At 36.0% G+C, this 11986-nt stretch overlaps 1 pseudogene; it reads left to right on the top strand.

The window, feature by feature from the left end:
* The first annotated feature begins 6558 nt into the window (after positions 1 to 6558).
* On the top strand, positions 6559 to 7599 carry LOC117715670 (heterogeneous nuclear ribonucleoprotein A3 pseudogene; annotated as a pseudogene).
* Positions 7600 to 11986: the final 4387 nt, after the last annotated feature.

Genomic DNA, 11986 nt, shown 5'->3' with positions numbered 1-11986 from the left:
CTCCTCCTCCTCCTCCTCCTCCTCCTCCTCCTCCTCCTCCTCCTCCTCCTCCTTCTCCTCCTCCTCCTCTTTCTCCTCTACTTTTCTCATTGACTTTATTTGGACTGTACAGGTTTGTATCGAGGTAGTTTTAATTTTATCATTTACTCCCCTGATGGACACAGCAGTCAATGATTGTAGGCTCAGAAATTTTGGCTCATTTGCATGCATGCTCCTCTTAAACTTTCTATTGAAGCTAACAAATTGTCATAAATGAATTATCTATTTCTTTCCCCTCTGGACCTAGAGCACATAAATAATCAAAGTACATTTCATATTTTAAATGTGAGTTCTTGATTATTAGAAAAGGTAAGCACCTTTTTACAAGATAATTAGACCGTAATTCATTGGACATTTTTTAATGGAATTGTTTATATTTTCGATGCTTTACAGATCTCTATTATTGATATAAATTTTACTTTTTTCCTCCCATTGTTAAGATGTACAGAAACTAAGTTTCCTATTTTAAATAATTTTAACAGTGTTTTAATGAAATTGTAGATTTGCATTTCTCTAAAATTGCATTACATTTTCTCACTTGTATATGTGCATGTATTTTTGTATGTTTGTCTATGTACACGCATACGTATGTGAAAGTCAGAAAACAATTTGCAAGGGTCAGTCATCTCCTTCCATCATGTGCATCCAAGGACTCAAATTCAGGTCATCAGGATTGGAAGCATGCACCCTAACTACACAGCAGCCAGTCATAGTGGTTTAAGAAAATAAGAAAAGTAATACTATGGACTCATTACCTATGGTTTCTCAATAAAGTGGTCCACAAAACCTATATTATAATGTAGTGATACTGACTCTAAAATTATTTCAACTCCCATGACAGTATTCTGTGTTTCCATTTGACAGGCAAACTCTTTTCTTTCACTCTCTTACTTCCTTTGTAGCCCATGGTAACCAGTGATTTGTTCTACATTTTATCATTTCAAGAGTCTTAGGAGAATAATATCATTCAATTTCTCACCTTGAGAGACTGGTTGTTTATTTTTCTCTCCCACCCCTTATTTTTAATGCTTTCAAAGTTATACTATATTTTTATTTATTTATGTTTTGCTCGTGTGTGTGTGTGTGTGTGTGTGTTTGTGTGTATTTGTATGGAGGTACCACAGCATGCATTCATATGATGGTCAGTTTTCTCATACCATCTTAAGGATTACTGAGATGGAACTTAGGTCATCAGCTTTGGTGGTCTTCATCTTTATCTTCTGAGCCATCTCGTTGACCTAGTATCTCATTTATATGCATAATTATTCTCAGACTTGTCCAAACTATCTGTATCAGGAGCCTATGCTCTTTCTTACCTACATAGCTTATATAGTGTGGGTGCCACATAACTTTTTTACTTACATCTTTAAAAACCAGCTGAGTTGTGCATGGTTTTTAATTTCTATACACAAATCTGGTATGAAATTTATATTCAGATACTTACTGAATATAAATTTACATTTGTGTTTGTGGTGATATTTTCTAGAAAATATCCTGGAGTTAGTTATAATTCTTAACTCATGTAGTATAATTTTCACTGTCAAGTTATCTGGGTGCAAGTTTCTTTGGGTGCAATATTTAAATTACAAACTCAATATTTTTACTTGTAATTGGACACTTTTGATAACCTATTTCATGTTTGACATTTGGTGAGTTATACAATATTTTTTTTATTTGTTTGTTTGTTTGACAGAGATATTTCTATTCATAACACAATGCTTCGGTCTTTTCTTTCCTGGAAAGTGGTGGTCTTCCTCCCACGTTTAGGATTCATCGATTTTCTTGTGACTTCAGTTCTCTAATGGCTTTAAGAAAAGTCACTATTTTCCAGCTTATCTAGTCTCACCCTGATAAAGAAATTAGAAATGTGTAGCTCTTTCTGTCACTAAATTGAGGTCTTAAGATGTGTATAGTGCTATTTACTTTCTGGAGTATGTACTGCAAGTAAAATATGATGCTAACCAAACAATGATAAAAATGTTTAGATAAAATGTAAAAGTTCTTCCATCTGTAACAGCATCATTACTCTTGCATGAGAATCCAAGCATGTTACTCTTCTGATAAACATTCTACTTTTGGTCTGCTGCCTTCTCCACTATCAGTCCCTCTTCTAGCAAAATTATATGCCCTAATTTTAGCATCACATCAGATGAATTGATGTAGCTGATAGAAACTACAACAATGAGTAGGTCAGGTGGGAACTACCTATTTATACTTGCATATTGCATACTTTAGGACTGTGGGACTCAAACTCAACAGGAAGAAGCATAACTTTTAGAACCTGAGAATACACACAGGTTTCCTTGAAGTAGGCTGTGAAGAGAGCAATTGCATTTAGACACGTAGCATTGATCCGAGAGACTCTGACTCCTTTGCATACTAGAGTTTGAGAATGCTTCAACCAAATGGGATGGTCCACCACCAGAGGTGTGTGTGTGGTGTGTGTGTGGTGTGTGTGTGTGTGTGTATGTGTCTATGTGTGTGTATATGTGTGTATGTGTGTGTATGTGTGTGTATGTGTGTGTATGTGTGTGTATGTGTGTGTATGTGTGTGTGTGTGTATGTTTGAATTTTTTCCACCAGAAATCATTAAAAATTTCTTCTTCCTGTTTTCATGTATAGAAATCATGACTTGATTGTTGTGGAGTGTCAAATGGAGATAAGAAATATGAGTTCCTCAAGTGATATTAATAGGTAGTAAAGTTTGGGATTCGATATTCTAAACTATCTTTAAATAAGTTATGTGAACAATGGAATAGGAACATTGATAAAAAAGATTCCTTGTATTAACTGATGATCCAGTTGAGAAACTGGATATCCTTCTTGGGGTTCTGGTTTGGAATGAGTTAAATCTATTCTATGCCTAAAATTGTCCATATTTATTCAGTAATAAAAAGAGTTCTCTTCATGGAGTCAAAAGGCCTCATTCTTAAAAGAAATACATATTTAATGCCAGTATTTAATGAAGTCAGCCTTTTGTACAGAACTTTTTTGCACTGTGTTTTAATTGGAATTTTAGTTGATCTTTTTGCCTTTTGACACAACTCTGAAAGTCACAGAAACGATTACAACATTGTCATCATAGCCCGAGGATTTCACATAATTCTGTTAACTTACAACTGATGGGAGCATTGAAATGTTCCAGTAATTCAGAAGATGCAGAAAAGGTCAGATGCTAAGTGGCATGCTTCAAAAAACTGTGTGTGTGTGTGTGTGTGTGTGTGTGTGTGTGTGAGTGTGTGTGTGTGTATAGATTGAGAAACAATTTAAAAGACTATAGGTATATTTCACATGGAGTTTCCTACTTTTAGATATTTTAAAAAGTTTAAACATCATACAAAAGAGCATGATAAACTCTTATCTTCCTTTTATTTTTAATACATTTTTAGAATTTCATAATGAGTACTATATTTATATCATTTCCACATACCCTCTCCAAGCCCTCTGCTTCCTTTCAAATTTATAGCATCCTCCTTTTAAATAACTTTTGTTACATACACACATGCACACATGCACACATGCACAAGGTGATCTTTCCTTTGAGTCTATTTAATATTTTTCATATATATTATGTTTGTGTTTATGGTTGATCCTATCAGGGACCTAGACCCAGGAGAATACTGATTAATTCTATCTATCTATACCATTTATCCATCTGTCTATTTATCTATTTATCATCTACTTATGTATCTCCTAGATTATACATATACACAAATAGATAGATGATAGATAGATAGATAGATAGATAGATAGATAGATAGACTGGAAGATTCAGAGAACACAGGTAACACAAATGGAATATTTCTAAAGACTTCTGTAAGTTTTACTTTGAGCACTTTAATGAAGATCACAAAGTGGAAATTCAGAAAAACAAAATCAAAAAGCATACCCTCGTATTCCTGATATTGATAGAGAAGAAGGAACTGCTGTATAATAATCTAGATCTTTCTGTTATTGTGCTCAAAAACATCTTTGGTTATCACAAAACTGATCGTAAGGTGTAACAGAATACAGAACAAACAACCCAAACATCTGATAGTGAAACACATACACACAACCACAGACAACACACACACAACAATTTAAAATGTGGCTTGCATCATTGATTAGTGTACTAAGGGCTCTGTTGTTTAAGGAATACAAAGGAGGGCATTACATTATAGATCAATGAAAATGGTGAGACTTAATGAAATATAGATGTTAAACATGAGACAAGTAAACATCAGGGACTAAATACCTACGAGTCAAACTTTGACAACACTAGAGTGATTTCTAAAAATTATTAAATGAAATTTTGTACAGTTTTCATAATGGAAACAAAACTCACACAGTAGTTTCATAGGAAGAGAAAATTTGAACAGTGCAGAAACCAATCAATCCAACAGACATAGATGACATTTTACACAAGGAAAGAGGTTTCATGTTATTTCCAAATGCACATGGGATTTTTCTTCCAGATGGATCTAGGATCTATGGATATATAGCAAGGCTTCCTATATGAATTCCTAGAGAGCTTCTAGGACAGTTTTTTTACTTTATATTTGTGTCATTTTATGTCAATCTTTGCCTTTTCCCAGGGTAATTTTCTCCTTCCAAACCAAGATCATGATGGAATTAAAAACAATCAAGTGAGGCAGACAAATAGAACAGTATTTTGCTGTGTACAACAGACTCTTCTTCTAGTCTTAACCATGTGGAAAAGACTTTGATTTAAGGATGGCACAAAATACTAAGGTGCCCCAAAATACTATATGTATACATATATATATATATATATATATATATATATATATATATATATGTATATATATGTATATATATGTATACATATATATACATATATATATATGTATATATATGTATACATATATATACATATATATGTGTGTGTATGTGTGTGTGTGTATGTATGTATATATGTATATTATGTTATATTATGTATATTATGTTGCAAGGGACTACATTTTGAAAACCTGGTGATAGAGTACATGGCAGAATGTCAATGATTGGTAACATTCTACTTATTGTTCACCTAGAAAATTTTTGATGTTTTATTTATTTTTACTTATTAGTTTAAAAACTAATTTTTGTTTGAAATCATATGTATATGTATGGTATGTATATGTGCAAATACCAAAAGAGACCAGAAGAGGGTGGTTGATTCTCTAAAGATATAGTAACAGGCAGGTGTGAGATACCAGGACTGGAGCCTGCGAACATAACTAGATGTTTGGGGAAAGCAGAAACAGCTCTTCCCTGATCAACCATCTCTTCAACCCCACTACCTATTGTCACAACAACTCTAGGAGATCTTGCGCCCTCTTCTGGCCTCCATGTGCAACTACATGCCAAACATAAGGTTCTGAAAGCTCCTCCCTGATCCATGATTGACAAGTCTGATTTTGAAGATTTTTGAAAAATAACTCTTAGCTAACTTCAGGAGGAAAAAGAGAATTTAAAGACATTTAATTTGTACTTTTTGAGTTAATTGAGGTAAAAGGGAACATTAAAACATTGTGGAGTCTGGGTCAGAAAGTTTGTATGCTTCAGAATACCAGGAAGTCTGTGGTGAAACAATTTTTCCTAGAAATGACTGCATAAACAAGACTGAAACAATGCAAGCATTAACGGGCATTTTACCCTGGAAGGAGCAAATTTCCCACACCTATATAATGAATCACAGTAAAATTAAAAGTAAAGATTGCTGGGAGAAGAATTAACTTGTCTCAGGGTTGAGAGCCTCATTAATTGTGGAGTGCAGAGTGGTCTGCTTGAAATTATATACACACATTTATTTATGCATATACACATATTTATGTAATAAGTATGATCAGAGACAAGAGGCTATTAACCTAAGGTATGTGTGGCCTCAAGGTCAGGAAACTGGGAGGAGATTGAGGAAGGAAGGGCAGGGACAAAGTAATACAATTCTACTTAAATTAAACACATTTATAAAAGGATAAAATAATAAATAAGTAAGTGAAAACTATGTGAAAATTCCTGATAGCTTATTTTGAAAATGATTGTCTAGAAGTCTTTATAAATAAGAAGAGGGTAAACAAACAAACACCCCTTTCATTTTTATGTTAGAATAGTGTCTTAAGGCAAAGGGTTTTTGAGAATTTAGCCCTAAATTAGATGTCTATCTCACCTCCTCAAAGGCCGAGGGGGTATTGTGGTAAAGGGGGAGTATTGTGAGAATGTTCATTAGAGCTAGAGGAGTCACAGAAATCATATGGAATCCAGTGCTTTAGATATATCATAACCATTGTAACCCTGAACACACAGCACACTAGTGCATGATCGCACTTGAACACACATACACACACAGACACCACAAAGAAGCAGGAGCAGAGCCATGTGAAAAAGCAGATCAACAGGGGTGAGAGAGAGAGAAGAGGGTAATGGGGTGAATATGGTCATGGAGACATTGTATAAATGTATGAAACCGTCAAGCATTTTAAAAATTAAATACTGAGATATTGAACTCGAGTTGGAAGAGGCAAGTCTGGTCTCAAAATGGAGGGCCGTGATCCAAAGGAACCAGAGCAGGCGAGGAAGCTGTTTATTAGTGGTCTGAGCTTTGAAACCACAGATGATAGCTTTGGAGAACATTTTGAGAAATGGGCACACTTACAGACTGTATGGTAGTGAGAGATTCCCAAACAAAACATTCCAGAGGCTTTGGTTTTGTGACCTGCTCTTGTGTTGAAGAGGTGGATGCTGCAATGTGTGCTCGATCACACAATGTGGATGGGTGTGTGGTGGGGCCAAAGAGAGCAGTTTCTAGAGAGGATTCTATAAAGCCTGATACCCATTTACCTTTAATGGCAAAGAAAATTTTTGTTGGTGGTATTAAAGAGGATACAGAAGAATATAATCTGAGAGACTACTTTGAAAAGTATGGCAAGATTAAAACCATAGAAGTTATGCAAGATAGGCAGAGTGGGAAAGAGAGAGGATTTGCTTTTGTAACTTTTGGTGATCGTGACACAGTTGATAATACTGTTCTTCAGAAATACCACACTATTAATGGGCATAACTGTGAAGTGAAAAAGGCCCTTTCTAAACAAGAGATGCAGTCTGCTGGATCACAGAGAGGTCGTGGAGGTGGATCTGGCAACTTCATGGGTTGTGGAGAAAACTTTGGTGAAAAGAGGAGGCTGTGGTGGTGGAGGTAGTGGCAGCAGAGGTAGTTATGAAAGTGGTAATGGTGGATATAATGAATTTGGTGGTGATGGTGGCAAGTATGGTGGTGGTCCTTGTTACAGTAGTAGAGGAGGTTATGAAGGTGGTGGATCAGGATATATAAACCAAGGTGGTGGATATGACGGTGGTGGAGGAGGATATGATGGTTACAGTGAAGGGGGACATTTTGATAGAGGTATCTATTTGTGGTGGTGGGAACTGTAATGGCTTTGGAAATTATAGTGGACAGCAGCAATCAAATTATGGACCCATGAAGGGGGCAGTTTTGGTGGAAGAAGCCCGGGCAGTTCCTATGGTGGCAGCTATGGATCTGGAGGCAGAAGTGGTGGATATGGTAGCAGAAGGTTATAAAAGAAAACAGAAACAGCTACAGCAGGAGAGAGAGCGAGGAGTTGTCAGGAAAGTGCACGTTACTTTGAGACAGTCATCCCAAATGTATTAGAGGAACAGTAAAAATCTGCCACAGAAGGAACAATGATCCATAATCAGAAAATTTACTGCAGCTTAAACAGGACACCCTTCTTGTTTAGGACTGTCATAGCCACAGTTTGCAAAAACTGCAGCTATTGATTAATGCAATGTAGTGTCAATTAGATGCACATTCCTGAGGTCTTTTATCTGTTGTACCTTTGTCTTTTTCTTTTTATTACATCAAGTATATTGCCCTGTAAATTGTGGTAATGGTACCAGGAATAAAAATTAAGGAATTTTTAACTTTTCAATATTTGTGTAGTTCAGTTTTTCTACATTTTAGTGCAGAAATGTTAACAAAATGCAGTTTTGAAGGTGTTTCTTTGTGAGTTAACAAGTAAAGAAGATCATTGTTAATCACTATTTTGTATGAATTTTGCTAAAGTTAACTGTAAAGAAACAATTATTGACTTGCAATTTAAGGGGAATCTATTCTCCCCATTTCCAAAACCATGATGAATGGGCACAGACATGTGGAGAGAATGGATATTTGTATGTTTGCAATGTGTGTTTTAGATAATTAGAACTGAGTAATAAAAATAGTATATTTGTGGATTTAATACCATTAAGATTACCTTCAAATGAAAAAGATCTCAAAAGTTAAAAATATTAAATACTGAAAGAAAAACATTTTCATATATAATGAGTAAGATGTATTATAAAGATTTCAATAAATAAGTGAAACAGAAAACACTGTACAGTTTAAGAGTCACATTATAAAACTTGCAAAAAAGAAATGAATAGAAATATAAGTCTTCAGTAAAAATATGAAATGAAAGGTGTTGACGCAATCATTCTGAGAGACGAGTACAGATAAATAAGCATTGCCTGTGCTACTCAGGGCGCAGAGAGGCAGACACCGTCTCATGTATCCTATAAACATGTAAAAGTTAACAGATAGTGAGGACAGACAATGATAGAAAACATTTGACAAAACCTATGCAAGCTTCAATTCACATACCATTTGAGTCATCAATCAACTATCATGACCTGTTCTATGGAAGCACTGTATACACTGTCATGAATACATTTCTGTGCATGTGTGTGCGCAGTCAGTGTTCTGGTACATGTAGAAGCCAGAGATTGACATTAGGCATCTTGCTGGATCACTCTTCATCTACTTTTAGAGAAAAGGCCACTTACTGTTTCTGTGTTCAGGTATTCAGCTAGTCTAGCCATCAACCAATAACCAGGACCTCTCACTCTGTGCTTCTAAGCATTGAGAGTGTATGCAGAGCCAGCCACACTTGACTTTTATAAAGCTCATGGGAATCCAAACTCTTCATGCTTACACAGCATGTACATTACCCAGCCACCTATTCCTCTAGCCCCACAAAGGAATTTTTAAGGAGGTTATTTGTTATGAGTTAGTTGCTGAGTTTAAAATTCAGCATCCACATTATATATACAAAAGCCAGACGTGCTTCCATGTCAGATACCTGGATTTATAGTCCTGGGGAGATAGGGAAAGGAGGATCCCTGTGCTCACTGGAGAATCAGTTGATCCAATAATTGAGATTTGGGTTCACTGTGAAGAATGAAAAATAAGGTGAAGAATAATGAAGGCACAGGGGATATCATCCTCTGATTACATGCATATTCGCAAATGCACCATATACACTAAAGTACATAAAATGTGTTACATGACGTTAGGAATATTATAGAATGACCACAACAAGTTAATAATGGATTTCATGTGAAAAACATCCATAACATGATTAAACCACAAAGTTTAAATCGAGCTGCAAGACACTGGCAAATGATGTGGTTATATTGAGCCAATTGATCGTATTTTTATACATATGTACATGTACAAGGTTGTATGTATACAAAAATAAAAATCATTACTTATACATACATCTATAAATGTACACAAACACACACAATCCACATAGATTTGTTTTAGAATATACCATTTTATTACTTACTTTCTTCCAAAGAAAAATAAGTGTATCTACCTAAGGTTTTTATGGTGTTTTTAAACATATGTCATTTTAGCTGGGCAGTGGTGGCGCAGGCCTTTAATCCCAGCACTTGGGAGACAGAGGCAGGCAGATTTCTGAGTTCGAGGCCAGCCTGGTCTACAGAGTGAGTTCCAGGACAGCCAGGGCTACTCAGAGAAACCCTGTCTCGAAAAACAAAACAAAACAAAACCCAACAAAAAAAACAAAACAAACAAACAAAAAATGTCATTTAAAATGAGCTATGCATAAGTTCCTGTGGTGAAGAGATGGTTTGGGTAAACCTCACTTGATAGGCCACTTAATGAATGGTATACTTTATTCTCTTACTGTGTATAAAAGTAGCCCTGGGAAAAAAGCCAATGATTATATTCAAACAAGGAAATCACAGGTGTCTCTTTAGAATAACTTTACATATCAATCAACTGTAAGTGGTTGTTTCCACCATTTTTATCTTCCTTTAAGGATGAACCTTCTATGCACTCAACCTTGTAACATTGATGTTTATAGCATATGAAGGATTCAGGATAAATTCTCTGGTGGAAAAAGCACTCAGGAAAAGTATACTAACTATTAATGCTCTTATAGTACACAAGTCTAAGGAAAGCTAGTTGCTTATAGATTTCATACACCTGGTAAACAATTGTAGCTTACTTCATGGGATAGATTGCAGAAGAGAAAAAAGGAATTTGAAAGCATTCTCAGTTACATCAGGAAGATTCCTTACCTGCTGTGTTAGTCAGGGTTCTGTAGAGTCACTGAAATCATGGAATGAATATATATGAATCTATTGGAATGACTTACAGGCTACAGTCCAACTAATTCAACTATGGCTAGCTGTGCGTGTAATGTCCAAGAATCTAGTAGTTTTTCACTCATACAAGGCTGGGTGTCCCAGTCTTCTGTGTATGCTGGGATCCTGAAGAAGCTCCAAAGCCTGTGATGGAATAGATGTGCAAGCAAAGTGAGGACAAACAAGCAACAAGAATGAGCCTTCCTTCTTCCATGTCCTTACATAGGCTTCCAACAGAAGGTGTGGCCCAGATTAAATGTGTGTTGCACCTCAAGATCTGAATTAAAGGCATATATCTTTCTGCCTCAAGATCTGGTTCAAACTCCCGAGTCTTCCATCTTCCGAATCCCATCAAAGGCATTCTGTCTTCCTGCCTCATGATCTCAAAGACGGGTAGCCCCCCCCCTCCCATTTCTGGATTGTGGCTTATTCCTGATATAGTCAAGTTTGTAACCAACAATAGTCACGATACCTGCATCTCTCATTGCCGTGAAAAAATGCTGAGCTGAAGAAGGAAGTGTTTACTTTGGCTCACAGTGTGAAGGTACAACCCACCATAAGTGGAAGCCATGACTGCAGGATACAAAGGCAGCTGATCTTTTTGTATGCAATGTCAGGAAGCAGAGAGAAATGAATGCTTGTATTAAACTTGTTTTCTCATTTTTATTCCATCAACAATGGTACTGACCATATTTCTGGTTGATCTTCTGACTCAAGTCAACTCAATCTAGAAACTCCCTCATGCGAGAGGTGTTTGTTTTTCACTGACTCAAGATTAAATTTAACTAGAAATCCTTGTGAACCATCACACTATCTTAATGAGAGTTAGAATAATTAATAAACACATCATAAACACAAATGCAAAACAATACTTAAAATTACCTGTAACATTGTCTCATTGGACTTCAGCTGTGGTTTCATCCATAGATATGAAAGTTTTCATAGAAAGTCGTAACAACAGGCTAGCTTCTGGGGCTCCCCACAAAGAATAGGCCTGGTATGTGAATTGTTATCTTCATCATGATAAACACCTTGAGTTACTATGAGCAACTCTGCCCCAACAGCTTGGCCATTTCTTGGTTCCATTCACCCAAAGACTTCGGAAAAAAATGTAACATCAGTTACAACTCGTCTTATCTCTCCCTTCCATAGGTCAGTAGTCATGGTACTCAGGAGCCATTCCTCTCCCGTGCTTGTCAGTTTTTCTTACTGGCACCTATTATTTCATTTTCCCCTTTTCTTCTACTTAAGAAAAGTATCTCCACATGTGAGCATCAACACAATTTTGTTTACTTCTCTTTTTGTTGTTGTTGTTGTCATTGCTGTTGTTGTTAGGTTTTGGAAATAAGGCCTCAGTCTTATCCCAAGCTCATCAGGAACACACTTTGCAGGCCAGGATAGCCTCAAACTGAAAGTATCCTAATTTCTTATCTTTCTGTGTGTTGCAATTACAGCAATGAACACTTTGTTCAGCTTCTTCCGATTCTTTAAATATTTGGCATCTAACAGTCCA

The sequence above is a fragment of the Arvicanthis niloticus genome, chromosome 9 (genome assembly GCF_011762505.2).
Source record: "Arvicanthis niloticus isolate mArvNil1 chromosome 9, mArvNil1.pat.X, whole genome shotgun sequence".
In the NCBI taxonomy this organism is placed as follows: domain Eukaryota; kingdom Metazoa; phylum Chordata; class Mammalia; order Rodentia; family Muridae; genus Arvicanthis; species Arvicanthis niloticus.
The sequence above is the reverse complement of the archived record's forward strand: the minus strand, read 5'-3'. Positions and strand labels throughout refer to the sequence as shown.